Source organism: Gambusia affinis, linkage group LG05 (assembly GCF_019740435.1).
Source record: "Gambusia affinis linkage group LG05, SWU_Gaff_1.0, whole genome shotgun sequence".
NCBI lineage: Eukaryota > Metazoa > Chordata > Actinopteri > Cyprinodontiformes > Poeciliidae > Gambusia > Gambusia affinis.
In genome coordinates this window covers 18,024,139-18,040,356 of record NC_057872.1, presented here as the reverse complement: position 1 = coordinate 18,040,356, position 16,218 = coordinate 18,024,139, and the positions used below count along the sequence as shown (strand labels likewise).

General features: G+C 38.5%; 1 long non-coding RNA gene across 1 annotated transcript; it reads right to left on the bottom strand.

The window, feature by feature from the left end:
* Positions 1-2,616: 2,616 nt before the first annotated feature.
* On the bottom strand, positions 2,617-4,258 carry LOC122830967. Its single transcript, XR_006370626.1, has 2 exons — positions 4,148-4,258; positions 2,617-4,037 (listed from the first exon to the last, which is right to left on the bottom strand). It is a non-coding gene; the product is annotated as an uncharacterized LOC122830967 (long non-coding RNA).
* Between the last annotated feature and the right edge of the window lie 11,960 nt (positions 4,259-16,218).

Below are 16,218 nucleotides of genomic sequence, written 5' to 3'. Positions count from 1 at the left end.
ATCTGTGAATAACTTAGCCTGCATTCCTGTCAATAACAGAGATCACCAGTCCATTCATGGGCTGTTTCTTGATCTGTTGTTGATCAACCTTTTGTCCAGTAGGACAAAACTTGGATGCATGTGATGAAGGATTGTCCCAGATGAAAATCGTTATCCTTTAAAATGATACAGACTGTTTCCTGTACCACAGCTTGAGGAAAGTGTCTCCTAAAAACTGGTTTGCTAGTTTATTTGAAGCCCACCTTCAGCCTGACCTTGAGGTCAACAGGTCAAACTTGTTCATTATTTACTTGCTATAATCTTTGATTTTTTTTTCATAAAATAAAGTTAACCAACACTTTCTTCACAGTATAAAAATGGTGCGTAATATAGTTACACAGTATATAAATTGGATACCATCGATTGGATGTGGAGTGTTGGGAACTGTTACATGTGAAACTGCCTCATTTTCTTGGTTTTGGAAACCACTTCTTGCTAAATCTCTGTCATGAACCACAAAAACACACTTTGGATAAAGGAAGTCAATATATAATTGAAAAGCTTGAAAGTTTAAAAAGGGCAAAAACTGACAAGCAACCAAAAAAAGACAGTTTTATTTGTGAATTTTGTGGTGCTGAATAAGATGAAAAGATTGTCAGGAAAAAAATGTGTTCTGTGAATAAATTAATAAATTTTTAAAGATGATTAGGTAAGAATACTTGCTTTAATTTCCATCATTCAGCATTTGAAGCAAGACATGCAACAGCTTGTGAACACTTTGTTAGCTCCCCTGTGGCAAGAATCACAAACTATAAAAGCTTTTCATTGCAGCCAAGCGTCTTTTTGCCCATTTCTGTCAGCTAGGTAAAATTCATGGAATGTTGTTTCAATAAGGGCGAATAATTAGGCTCTTCATATGCATTGAAATGAAAGCCCAGCGTTTGATGAATCCACTATGGGGCTTAACATCAAGAATTTAACTGGCAATTCTTTTTCCTTAAGCACCCCCCTGTTAATTTGGGGACATGAAGGACAATTCCAGTGAGTGAAGAGTCTTCCTGAAGGTTTTCTACATTTAAACAGAGGCTTTGTTTTAACTCATTATCAATTCAAAGAGCATGAGTCTTAGCATGCCCTAAGTCTCAACTCCTTACCAGCTATTGCTGATAAATGCCTTTTTTAGAAATTAGACAATGTGCTTTGAGCAACCCAAACACAAAACCTGAGCTCTGCCAAAAGTTTTCCACATTTCTCTTTTACTTTAAGAGCATTATTGGTTTTAATCTGTAAAGACTAGTTAGCTGCTAACAAAGGAACTGATTGTTAGGACACGGTTCATGGAGCCACAGGATTTTGAAAGGATTCAGTTTGCATCATGCAGCCTTTATGCTAAAAATAACTAGAGCCACAACAAACAAACTAAGCCTCAGTGTCATTCAGCGTAGGTATCTTGATGAAGACCCACATTTGATGTGCTTGTTTTTTGCATTGCATCTTTTTCAGGCGATAAATAAGTCCTGTACCGCTACAGCTTTGGAAATAAATTTAATGAATTAATTATGACATTCCTAATATTTTCATTTAGCTCAATATATTTCTAATTAGTACATCAAGTACATCTTTGGATGTGATTAGTATCTTAAATGCAAGTCAGTTTGAGTGATTTAGAAAAATAAAATGAAGAAATGGCAATTATTACAAGAACGCTGCATTTAAGAGCTAAGTTCCAAAACGATTCAAACCTAAAGTATTTTTATTGCTGGTTAAGCATGCACAGAGGTTTTGGTCTGCACCATTGTCGCATAATAGTAAGATTCAGCTTTTAAAACACAAAGGCCGCCGTAGGAAAATACTGAAAAACTAAAAACTCTTAAGAGACGTGGCTGCAAACCCTTGAAGGGCTTGAAGTGGTGGCAGCCCTTCAAGCTGCCACCACTTTTAAATTTAGCTTAACATTCCTGTTCTGTATGTTAATATAATAATAAAAAAAGAACAGTACAGTACAATTTTAACAGTTTTGTCTGTTCAGATTAAGTTTTAAGCTATCCAGACTGGGAATACTCCATTAACGTCAGCAGAGTTTGTTCCATCATAAACTGTCTTCTGTGTGTTAAACTATCTGAAGCAAATGTGACTTGGGTAAAATAAATACACTTTGAGCCATGTCCAAGTCATATCTTGTTTTATGGAATATAGGATCAAATTAATCAGATTTATACATATTCAACCAAATCAGCAAAAAAGATTAAGTTACTTGCGCATTCTCTCCCAACAACAATGCAATTACATTTAAATAACCATATAAAGAGGTTTTCTATCCAAGGAAGCACAGCTGACTGCGCCGAGCTGTTCCCTGTACAGAAATCCCTCATCCTGACTAAGCATGTGACAGTGGAGAGGAAATACTCCCTTTTAACTGGAAGAAACCTCCAGCAGAATCAGAATCAGTATCATTTACTGTGACAGAACTCATGCACAGAAAACCCCCAGAACCACAGGTCCAGGAACACTTTGTTCAGAAAGGAAAATCTGATTATATAGAGTTGATGGCCGCGTTGTCCCTGATAGAAGCTTTAAGAAATTCAAATCCAAAAATACTTTGTGGATCCCAAAGAGAAATTAAATCAACTTCATGAATCAGATACACAATAAAGTCTTTATTTATTAAATGTCTTTAAATAAGAAATGCACCATCTGCTTGACTTCTCCAAGAAACTTTATACCCGATTCTGTAAAGATTCTGTCTGATGCAGGTGGGATGATTACAACTCATACCTAGTCTGAAAAACCTCCCTTTACACAATCTGAAGTTTGCCTTTGATAGTCTAAGTCATGCTGTGTTCTGGTGTCACTTGACAGGTTGCAGAGGTCTGAGATTTGGGAATGAGAGGAGGAAGAATCCCACAGCGCTAACACCTAAATGACTGCACACATGACTAACTATAAAGCATGTGAGTACATGCAAATTTCCAAAGCTGCTGCACAGAGACTGGCAAAAACAAGAGCTTGTATTTTCTCAAGAAAGTTCATAAACCTTCACGGGAAAAGAAAAACAGGTTAAACGCACTGCTGAGAAAACAAATATTCATTAAAACAGTAAGAGGTGTAAGATGCTGGCATAGTTCCTGTAAAAACTCTCCTGTGTGACTGACAGCTCAGAATCACTTCATGGAAGAAAAAAAAAAGGAAAACAGGCTTTTCTTCTTACACCTTACCTCACATCACAGCTGCTCCACTGAACAGATACAATAAGACACACTCCTCTGCTACATCCCCTCCACACATTTACAAATATATAATTTATGCTTCATGCTGATTTATTGATCATCTCACCAGTAAAATACACTACAGATATGCAAACTAATACAAGTGCATTCAGGAGACATTTCAGACTAAAACCATAATACCCAATTTCATCTTAATTATCAACATCATTATGGTTTGTAAAAGCTGTTAAGGTTATCAAGTCTGATCTGATGTAAGCTGTTTTATTACATCGGTGCAACTCTGCAAAAGCTCATTTCATAGTACATGACCTTAAAGGGGCCCTTGTTGTGCCATTAATGCTGTGTTGCACAGAGTGTGTGTGTGTGTGTGAACTCTTACCAGGGTTGTACCTCAGTGCACAGACACCTATGAGTGTGTGTTTACAGTGAGTGTTTTTGGTTGCGTGTGAACGCCTTAACATGCAGAGCAACAGATGCCTTGTGCCAAAAATGCTAAGGTGTGTCCCCGAAAAAATAAAACCCTTTTTGTGCCACTTGAAGATTTAAATATTTATGTTGGGAATAAACTAAATACCATGGAAAGGAGCAGGAGCAGAGCAAGGATGTAGACACAAGAAGACGACAAAGGCAAAACTGACAAAGACGCTGATGAAGAGCAATGTCGATTAAACACTTAACGTTGGAGGGATGATGGTGAGACGGAGGTCAGTTTCCCAATAATCATCATCTTTTCTCCTGCTGGACTCATAAATTCAATGTTCCTGTCACTTCACAAATCTGCTCTGCTGGCCCCGTCTCAGTCTCTGCTGGAGGACATCCATCCACACGAGTCTAAGAGAGGTTCAACGGCAAGATAGGGAGAGAAGAAAGGAACCCATTTACTAATAATTGTCTGAATGTGGAAAAAAATTCAACAGTTTGTGAATCCAAGATCAGCTGACCATCATGAGTCGCTGCATCGACATGCAGAAGATTAATTAGCTTTGGACGATCTGTGAAATCTTCAATAAGGGAACATCTCAGTAGGTTAATGAAGAAGTCATGCTTACTCCTGCATTCGGAAATACATTAGTTACAACACAGCGCCATCAAGTGGTTATGAGCTGAAATGTTTTGTAGAGAAGATTTGCTTTTCATCCATTTGCTTTAAGAAAGTCCTGTAAAAAAAAAAAAAAAAACTAACACTGAATGAACTTTTCCAAAAATGTCTCACCCAACTACAAGATTTTTGTTCAGCTGTTGAACCTAGGCTGCACAGTGGTGCAGTTGGTAGAGCTGTTGCCTTGCAGCAAGAAGGTCCTGGGTTTGATTCCCTGCCCGGGATCTTTCTGCATGGAGTTTGCATGTTCTCCCTGTGCATGGTGGGTTCTCTCCGGGTTCTCCGGCTTCCTCCCACAGTCCAAAAACATGACTGTCAGGTTAATTGGGCTCTCTAAATTCTCCCTAGGTGTAAGTGTGTGTGTGAATGGTTGTGTGTCCTGTATGTTTCTGCGTTGCCCTGCGACAGACTGGCGACCTGTCCAGGGTGAACCCCGCCTCTCGCCCGGAACGTTAGCTGGGGATAGGAACCAGCAACCCTCCCGACCCAATTAGGGACAAGGGTGACCAGAAAATGGATGGATGGATGTTGAACCTATAAAACACCTTTAAGTGAACAATTATAACTTATAATTGTTAAGTGAACAATTATATACAATATATATTAAATACAATATATTGTGAGAAATTGCAAGGTAAAAACTGAATGTATTTAATTAAAATGAACAGATCAATAACTATTTCATCAATATTCAAAATAACTGTGTGTTGTAGCAAAAAAACGATTATTAGTATCAGATTCAGCTGATGGAAACATGTAAAACAAATTGATTACAAAAAAACATCTGAAGAAATATAAATAAAACCCAACTGTATTGTCTGGTTCTTAAAACCAGTCACTCTGTTTCACCATCACTAAAGTTGCCTGCAAGTTAAGCTGGAACAAATTCTGAAATGACCAGAGATGATCTATTCTCAAAAGATAAATTATAATCCTAGAGTCTCATCTCAATTCTTTATTTCATATAACTTTTGTTCAACCACATAACATTTTTTCCACACAGGGTCACCTATAGTTAATACATCATACTTTTGTATTAACTGATTGAGAGACTGGAGATCATAAGCGGAACATTTCAGAGGGGAAAAAAAGTTGTACTTTTGGGTTTCTACTAAGCAACAGAGAAGCTTGTTGGGTTTACTGAGGATCTAAAGTAAACCCATAAGCTTAACACAGAAAAAGGTTGCAGATGTTTGCTCAGCATGACACGATGACAACAATCCTAAAGGGTTTAAACACTAAAGACAGCTTTCATCTTTTGAAGAAACCACACACATTGATCAATCAAGGAATTGTAGATAACATACTTTAAACTACATATATTCTTTTTTTTTTTATTATTAACAATTTTTATTCAGAAGGCACATTACAATACAATTATATAATTGCGCCGAATACATTCACATTGTTACATGCTTCCTCTATTTTCTAAGTTTAGACAAGAGAGAAAGAAAGAAAAAAAAAAGGAAGAAAAAAAACAAAAACAAAACAAACTTAAATGGGAGCGGCGGGGCAACCCGAGTACCGACCAATAATGGACATATCAAGTTAGAGCATAAATCTGAATGACAGCAAGGTTTACGAAAAATCAGACACAACAGGTTTAACATATTCTGTCCACTTTGACCATATCTTGTAGAAAGCATCTCTCTGCACATTAATGGAAAAAGATAGTCTCTCCAGTATATAGATCTCTTTCACTACATTTATCCAGTCTTCAGTTGTTGGAGGTTCCCGTTTAAGCCATTTTCTTGTGAGGGCCTTTTTGCTCCCGGCCAGTAAAATGAACAGAAGTTTTTGATCGTTGTAGTTCAGTTTGTCAACCGGTATGTTACATAAAAATATGCATTCAAAAGTTAAAGGAAAATTAGCCGTGAAGATGTTCTGTAAATGATTATGGATTTGAGACCAATATTGCTGAATGGTTTGGCAATCCCAGAAAATATGGAAATGATTGGCGTCATCCCTTCCACATCTCCAGCAGGTAGAACCCCTTCCCTGGTATCGTTTCTGCTTTGGGGTTATAAAAAATCTTATAATATTTTTCCAGCAGAATTCACGCCAAACCTTCGATCTTGTTGTTGTCCATGGAATCTTACAGATGTGGCCCCAATCTTCTTCTGAAATTGTCAGGCTGGCTTCTTTTTCCCACTTCATTTTAATGTAAACAGTGCTGTCCTTTTTACACCGCAGGATGGCGTCATATAACCTGGAAATTGTTTTACCTGGTTTTGATTTAGTTAGTAATATAAACGTTTCCACAAATCTCAAATTACGTAAATGTACTTTTAGCTCTTTATTAAAATAATTTCTGACCTGTAAAAATCTAAAAAAGTCATCTGCACATAAATCATGTTTTCTTTTCAGGGTCTCAAAGCATTGGAACGTCCCTTTATGGAGAAAGGAATAGTAATTAGTTAGGCCTTTTGAAATCCACTTCTTGAATCTATCGTCCTGTTGATTTGGGGGGAAATCCGAATCGTAAGCGCACCATCTTAAGAGTTTAGAGGCATTTTCTAAATCACAAATTCTAATTGCTTCGTTCCATGCAGATATCATTACTTGTGATATTGGTTCATCTGCCAAATTAATTTTACTCTGTAATTTTGTGTCAGCTATTATGGCTTTAATCGGCATTGTTTTGACCGTTTCCCCCACATTTTTCCATCCTGCAGTGTAATCCGGACAGCACAAACATATCAAAGGTCTCAACTGAGCTGCACAGAAATATTCTCGTAAACATGGAAGCCCACAACCCCCTTTTTCCTTTTTTAATTGTAGAGTTTTGTATTTGACTCTGGCTTTTTCCCTTTCCAAATGTATTTGGACAGCATCTTATCCCATTCTACAAATTGTTTTGACGGCACGGGAACTGGTAGGGATTGAAATAAATACAAAAGTCGGGGAGAATGTTTAAATTAACTGACTCAATCCTGGAGTGTAGGTCTAAAAAAATGGCATTCCATCTTTGGATATCTGACTTTATGGCTGTGTTCAAGGGGGCATAATTGGCTTCAAACATTTCATTAGGGTCACGGTGGATCACCACCCCCAGGTACCTAATACTATCTGCCTCCCATTTCCATTTATAGCTATTTTTAATTTCAGCTGGTGGGTCATAATTCACAGTTAAGGCTTGTGTTTTGTTCACATTAACCTTGTACCCTGAGTATAGACCGAAATCTGATAAGATTTTCATTAACTTGGGAGAGCCTGAGTAGGATGAGATATAACAAGCAACAAGTCATCAGCAAACAATGCCAATTTTTGCTCTCCTCCAATGGTCCTTATTCCAGTTATATCCCTCTTTGTCTGATCCATTGGCTCAATGGTTCTATAAACAAGGCGAAGAGGAGTGGCGACAGACAGCAGCCCTGTCGAGTACCTCGCTCGAGTATGAATGATTCAGTAAGGTCTCCATTAATTTTAATTCTGGCTGTTGGTTTATCATACAACCCAGATATAGTATCTATTATAGATTTATCAAATCCAAATCTCTCAAGGACCTGGTATAAAAAGGGCCACCTCACCGAATCGAATGCCTTTTCGGCGTCTAAACTTAACACTAAAGTCTCTATTTTTTGTCTGTGAACCTGGTTCATAATATGTAAAACTTTCCTAATGTTATCTTGAGTTTGTCGATGTTTAATAAAGCCTGTTTGATCATTATGTATTAGTCCTGGTAGGATAATTTCAAGTCTCTTAGAGATGATGGAAGTGAACAACTTATAATCAATATTTAATACACTGATTGGGCGGTAGTTACTACAATTTAGATGATCTTTTCCTTCTTTTTTAATTATAGAGATTATTGCTTCTTTCCATGACGGGGGTACAATTTTTCCCTTCATTACCCAATTAAATGTTTTCTGCAAGATGGGAGTCAAATGATCCTGCATTATTTTATACCATTCTGGGCCAAATCCATCTGATCCTGCCATTTTACCCCCTTTTAATCTTTTAATTGCCGAGTGAATTTCTTCTCTGGTTATTGTGGATACTAACAATTTATTTTGTTCCTCTGTCACTGTTGGTAGATCCAAATTAGATAGAAAAATATTAACATCTTGGTTGTTATCTACATGGTTTGGGAGTAAAGTTTTCTGTAATAGTTCTGAAAACATTGTTGAATTTTCTCCTCTTCGGTTTCTAATTGGCCATCTAAAGGATTTCTTATTTTGTGTATCGTCCTCTCTGCTTGCTGCTTTCTGAGTTTATATGAAAGAAGTTTTAATGATTTCCCGCCTACATCACAGTACTGCTGTTTGTTAAAATTATTTTCTCTGTACTTCAACCATGTTTAAGTCGTCTAATTCTTTTTAAATTTTGCTATATCCGATTTAATGCTGTCGTTCATAGTCACAGAGTGTTCGTGTTGCAGTTTTAACAATTTATCTTCCAGGTATTTACGTTTTGTATGTTTTCCTTTTTAAGTGGGTGGATATACTAATTATTTTCCCTCTAATCACACCTTCATTTCCCATAATATTCCTGGTGACACCTCCTCATTATCATTTTGAGCTAAATAATTTTCTATTTCTTTTTTAACTTCTCTTTAATGTTTGGATAGTTTGTATTCATCCTCCATAATGTAGATCTCTTTTTCCCATTCAGACAAATATCAGCGTAAACTGGATTATGGTCAGAGATTGTACATGGACCGATTTCGCAGGTTTTAATTTTAAACAAATCATTCTTGAACGTAAGAATGTAATCTAACCTAGAATATAAGTTATGAGGATGGGAGAAGTGGGTATATTCTCTATTAGTTGGGTGATGTTCTCGCCATACATCCACTAATCCTAAATCGTCCATGAGGTGTCCCATCCTCTTGCCAATATTTTCCATCGCCTTTCCCACTAGAAGAATCAAATTTGGTGTTTAATAAAATATTGAAGTCACCACCGCATATTAAAGTTCCCTGACTCCTCGTTGTTGCAATTTCGAGAATCTGTCTATACAAGGACCATTTGCTGCCCGGTGGAATGTATATATTCAGGATGGTGGTCATGATACCATCAATCCTGCCCGTAATCATTATGTAGCGACCTTCTTTATCTTTGTACTCTGATATGTGTTGATAGTTGAGAATTCCAGATAACAAAATTGCCACTCCCTTCGCCTCCCAGACTTGTGGGACGAAAAAAACACATGTTTAAAACCCATCTTGTTTAACTTAACATGCTCGCTATCCGGTAGATGTGTTTCCTGCAATAAAACAATTTGGGCTTTATCTCTCTTAAGTTTAGATAGGACTTTCTGCCTTTTTACTGGACTATGTAAGCCATTAATGTTGTTTGACACCAATTTTATCAACCTGCTACTCATCTAACTTATATTTCTTAATTATATCACAAAGATTATTGGGCTCCCCGCTCACTCTAAAAAACACTGAACATAGAACATATAAAGAAATCAACATTAAGAACAAACAGAACTCAAACTGAACTCTTGACTTCCAAGGTGGGGGTCTCGGATGAGAACCCTGCTTCACCTCCGAAGGCAGCTTCTTCATCGGTTGATGAAGGGGCCCTTGGTGGCTATGGCTTCGGTGTAGAGAGCACCGTAAGAAACCTGTCTTATTTACTTATTGTACTTCATAAACCAAATACAAATCTTAATTGTTAGTAACAGAGTGAATAAACCTTAATTTTCCTTATGCGTGGGAGAAGACCTCTTGAAGGCTCTGAGTTTTTCTTTGTAACCGGCTGCGGGGTCCCGCCTCTTGTTTGCTGGCCCACTCCCCGATCCGCCGCGTACTCTGGTCCAGGTCAGCTGCTTCAGATGCTCCAGGGCCGTTTCTGGTGACTTGACGACCCGCACAGCGTAGCCTCTACTGGACATGTCTTCAGTAGCTTCCACCACTGTATTGTAGATCTTTGTTTCATCTCCATATTTCACCCTCAGCCGGGCAGGAAAGAGAGTCTGAAAGGGGATTTGCTGCTCCTTCAGAATCTAGTTCAATTTCTGTTGAGTGCTTCATAAAATCTGGAACTGAAGTACGTAAAGAGAAGTTAAGAGGCTGACCGTACTGATGGCCATTAAACTCATTAACAGACAACCCGCACCAATATCAGTGTCACACATGCCTCCCAGAGATCCTCTGATCTTTCTTTTCTGCGCCAGTGAACCACCAAGCAGACATTCCTCACATGATAGTGCATGAGCAGAAAAACACCTGGACACACTCCATGTGTCCGATAGATCAAACACGCAAGAAAGTGAACGCCAGCCATCGAATAGTTTCTGGGCTCAGAGTTTAATCTTTGGGCCATAATTTAATTTTCGTCCTGCAACTTTGAGATGTGTCCTATGTCCAACACTGAGTCAAATGGCTGAATCACCTCCTCAGGATGCAGTCAGGTTCTCCACAGTCCTGCTAATTTCCTGATTATTTGATTCAGGTGTGTTGAAACAGAGACACATCTAAAAGTTGCAGGACACCTCCCCTGAAGGACTACATCTGAGACATTACAGCTGTTTGTCCAAAATGTTGCAGTTTCATCTCCTCTTACAACTGACTGACCCAAGCCACTGAGACACGACCTCTCCAGTCATATCAGCAGCTCCCATCTCTGAGGCGTGAAGTCTAAAGTTCCTGTAATGAGGGTCTTGTGGCGTGTTCGTTTTCACCGTGAAGCGTAAACACCAGTCGCCCTCCGCTGCCCATGATTGCTGCAGCAGGGCAGTCTAACACACCTCATAGACGTGTTCCTGCTCAGCAGAAAGAACGTGAAGAAAAAGCCCATTGTTGTCTGCCTTGAGAAGTGTGCGATTGTGATTCTGATAAGTGGTGGGTGAGCTGCTGTATTACGGCACGCTTCCATGAAGCAGAATAAGATCAACAGGCTGATTTTTCTTTGTTTTTGTTAACTTTGCAAAGAGCTATTCCTCTCAATACAGCAAGTGCTGAGCGTTTTGTGACGTTAACCTGTAAGATTCAAACTTTGGCATTTGCAGGAAGCTGTTGAGTAATTATAGCTACATGGTGTGGGCATGGAAATATCCCAAAAATGATTACAGGAACAATTACATAGTTTAAGAAAAACACCAGTAGTCAAATTTAGCTTATCTCATTTAGCTCCGTTAGCTGTTTAAATCCAGCATGAACAAGCCAAAACGTTTTCATCGCTTTGAACATTTGCTTCGACCTCTACAGTAGCTTGTGTAGCTGCAGTGATGGTGTTCCTGCCTCTGTGTGTCATTCTGGAGCATGTAGGTGACTGAGTATGTGTGTAATGTTAATGGTTTTAGCAGAGCTGCCCCTGATGTGGACAGCAGGACTCCCATGTCTGTTTTACTTTACTGAGATGTCAAACACAGGTGTGTGGGCGTGTGTGCGTGGGTGTGTGTGTGTGTGCTTCTCCTGCTATCTGCTTGTTATTTTGCTGACTTTCATTCCCGCTCCAAACTCATCATCCACCCCCGGTTCCCCAGGAGAATGGGACAGAGATGGGAATAAAACACAATCAACATAATGGGGAGAAAATCTGGTGAAGAGAGGTGGACAGGAAAACATAACGAGTCAGGTGAAGAGAACTGAAACATTCAAGAAGAAATGTCACTGGAGGGGGTTTTCTAAACTAGGTTTGCAGGATAATTAAGTGGAAAATGGGGACTGGGAGAATCATGCAAATCTTTTAACCAGCTACACCTCCTGCAATGAGCCAGGACAGATTATCTTGTAATCTTATGAAGTGGTTTGGTCATTTTATTCTCCAGGATACTATGAAGGTTTTTCCACAGTTCTTGTTGTCTGGACTTTGACTGCTTTTATCTAATTTTGGCCCAGTTCTTGTTCTTGGTCATGACAGTATGTTGCACAAGGTGAAAAGCAGATACAAGAAGATGCCAAATGTGTGAGTCCTACATCACAAGAACAAGTTCTGGTACAGTTGTCCTGATCTGAAGGCCTCTGTCCCTGACAGCAATTCAGCTCACCCAAAGACTGTCACAACACCGTAACCTCAGTCTTTCCCAGCAGTGACAAATATTTTGTCCCAAGAAGATTTTGGGAGAAGACTTTGTAAGATGGTATGTAAGCCGTCTTACACACATAAGATGATTTACATACTTTCCCGTCTTAAATAAGCTAATTTCTTCCTCTAATTAGAGATTTTGTTTATTTGGAGCAGTTTGCTGCCATAGTTAGGCTTGCATTAGCATGTTTATTCTCTGATTTTATGTCACGCGTTGCTAACTGGGTGCACGACATATTTCAGTTACTTGTAAGCAACCAAAACATTGTTGTCCTGTTTCATAAATTTCCTCTCTGCTTTGACCATCTTAAAATTGAATGACTGATGTTTTAGATGCTCTCTGCGTAACTATCTTTCTAAGTGCAGAGGAGGATCTATGACAGACTCAAGCCTGCTACATGCAGTGCAGTCTGTCTTTCTGTGTGAATGTCCCAATAAAAAGGTCAAAAACACTTGGACTGTTAGAAAAACACAGATTTTTTTGACTGGTTAAAATTCTACACCCAGGATAATGCAGATTTGCAAGCTTATACACATAAACATTAGTTTTTGTTTTTTTAAAAAAAAACCTTCCATCCAGCTCACTAGGGGTTTACAACGGACTTTCAGATGCAGACAGTAAACAAACAACAGGTATGAGAAGTCAAGTTTAGTCAGGAGCTCCAGTCCTTTAAAAACACCTTGATCTGGATCCAGGTATTCATCCATCCATCCATCCATCCATCCATTATCTGAACACCCTTCTTCCCTATTGGGGTCGGGAGGGTTGCTGGTGCCTATCTCCAGCTGCGTCCCGGGCGAGAGGCGGGGTTCACCCTGGACAGGTCGCCAGTCTGTCGCAGGGCAGGTATTCATCCAAGAATCTGGAAATCATTTCTTTATAGAATAGGATCAAATCTAGCAAAGGGCCAGAGAGATTCGTCATCCTTCAGTTGGTCATCTACTTTGCTTTCTTTGAAAATCCCCATGTTGGTGCTAAATACAGCTCTACATCTGCTTTACCTACATTGTCTTTGATATCTCCCAAATATTTAACTGAATAAAAGAAACCTGTAACAAACTGCCTAAAGACACATTGATGGTTATGTTTTATGTGCACACCCAAAAAAAAATCATCTCAATTCTGGACTGAAAATGAGTTTAAACAATCCTTTAGGCTAAAGAAAAACTTTGAAAGCCCTTTAGGATGTCTGAAAATGTTTAACTTTTGGGAAGCAACATTTGGCATGGTTAAAATGCATCTTTGTGTTGGTACCGCATAATAAAGGAGACTATGGCATCGGATTCAGTTCTTTCCAGTGACAACTGTTCACATTCAGCAGCAGTAGCACCCAGAGCTGAGTTTGTGGTTCAGGAAATCTGGACTTGGTTTTGGTTGATGTATGTTTGCCACCAGTTGTCATGACAATTAGTGGCCAAAAAGCTGCTGGCATGGTGTCATGTATAAAAAAACCAATGCAAATGGATGCAGAGAAGAAAGGACGGAGCCAGACAAACAACAGCGCTGCTCTCTGAAAGCTCCAGGCCGTGAGAACAAGGGTAGAACGTCATAGGAAGCTTGTGCTAAACTGTGTGGAAAACTAAGAGCAACTTTTTACAGCTTATATGGGCGAATGAATGAATCCAAAGATAAAAGACAAAAGCATCAAGTGGAGATTAAATTTAAAACAACTGTTTGTGCGATGAAAACCCAGAAGTGTTTCACAGCGAGGTTAGTGATATGGTTAAGTACAAATGGCGGGTGAGCAATTAATTTCAAAGAAGCTTGGATTTTCAGCCTTTCTGGATAGGAGAAAGACCACATAGAGTGAAGGACATACGGTATATATGACATGTGTGAGCTAGAAATCAGACAATTCATAAATCTTATCTGATGCTGAATGTCTTGCAGTTGACACATTACTGCAAAGGGACCAGAGGAAAGGCTAAATGAATTTGTCTCTTGGTCACAGATGCTGCCAAATGTTAAACACACATGTTCAGAAGTGACTTAATCCCACCTCTAGATAGAGAGAACACACTGTCACTAAGAACACGCTTTTGGTTTCACAGTTTGCTGGAGATCGACAGCGGCTCTGCAAGAACATAATATGGCTTGGAGACAATTAATAAAGCTTTACTAATGAATATTTCAAATTGCTTTTGCTGCAGTAAGAATAATGCAGTTACTGTACCGATTATGTCATCCTATCTTCATTTGCTTTAAATAATTGTTTAGTTATGGAGGAAGTGTTGTGACTTCACAGGAATCTCATACTGACTTAATCTTAATTTTACATCAGCAATGCAACAAGCAGACACAAAAAGCAACCCCAGAACAACCAAAAAAACTAATATAAATTAACAAAAATATTCTAAAAAGTTATTTAAAAACATAAGTATTTCCAACAATCTTACCCTAAGTTTAAGTTTACCTGTGCTTTTTTTTCTATGATCACATTTTGCGCTCAAATTACCCAAAAAAACTCAAAACATAAGTCCCAATTACCTTCATTAAATCAACAAAAGTAAAATCCCCACAGATTTTGTTTTTCTCAAAGTTTAGAGCTGAACATACACATGTTTCCAGCTATGAGTCCCCGGTGAGCAAATCTGGACACGAGACAGAGAAGAAAATTTCACGCTCAATGAGGATACCAGAAAGTACATCTGCAAGTACAAAGTAGGTGGAAGAAACTGAATTCTGTGAGAAAAGCAGGAGCAGAGATGGATGAGAAACGCTGAACGTATCCAGTTTCCCCCTCTAAACCAAGAGGAATCCCCCTCTGATTGGCCTGGACGAGGTAAATGTGTGTTTTAGTGGGACCTGGTGCACAATCACTGCTCCAGTGATCCAGTCATGTTCAGATCACCGGGTGAGGCCGAGGAAGTCTCTGCTCGTGAACCAGGAGCTTGCAAAATTGCACACAAGGTCAAATGTATTTAGAAACCCTCTTTATTTTCTGACACATTAAACACCCTGCTATTCAGGGCTACAATTTAACTGGCTAATTATCAACTGTCAAGACTGGAGGAAAGTTTTATCGTCAGGTTGAGCTAAAGATAATGTTCTGCAAAACACTTTCCTTTATGAGTAGGAAGAAATGCAGCAATGTCCATGAAGGGCAAGTAAGATGAGCAAGTGTGTTTTCTGGAACAGGATGTTTCAAACACACTCTCTGTGCAGCTTCCTTTGAATTATATTTGACGCTACTTTGACTGAAAATGATGTTGTTCATCATAAAACCACATGGAAGTGTTTTAATATGTAAATGATTTAGTGATGTTGAGAAAACACAAAGTTCAGCAGGTTGATTTATGAGAAGTTTTACTCAGCTTTGTGTTAAAAATGGCTAAAATATTAATAGTGCCGTGCTAAAAATATTCCCACCTCTTGGAACATTCTTTATTTTGCAACATTACACATTACTGCTAGAAATATTTATACTCTGCATGTTGGGGTTTTGAAGAGGTGGGTGGCAACTATATATACATTTACTCTGATACATTTATTTGAGTAACTCTTTGAATAAAATGTACTTGTTTTGCATTTACTTATTGTGCAATTATGTTATTTATTTGAATTAATTTCTAAGTGATGCATAATTGTAAAGAGGAAAGAAAATATAAAATGCTTTTTTAATCTTTACAAAAAGAAATCTGTAAAGTGTCTTCCCGTTCTTCTTCCCTTCGTCCTCTCATTCTTCTGGAAAACTGTTCAAACAAAGGAAGTCAATTTGCACAGCAGCTGTGAACATTAACTATGAGATACTTACCATAAATTCTCAGATGGAGTTAGATCTGGACTTTGACTGGGCCAATCATTTCTTGATTGTATTCAATTGTGATCAGGGTTAGACAGATGGAGCTAAATATAATCATTACTTTATGTATTCAGGTGCAAACTGCAAAAAAACAAAAAACAAAAAGCAAACTCTGGCTGGTTTGCTGGCTA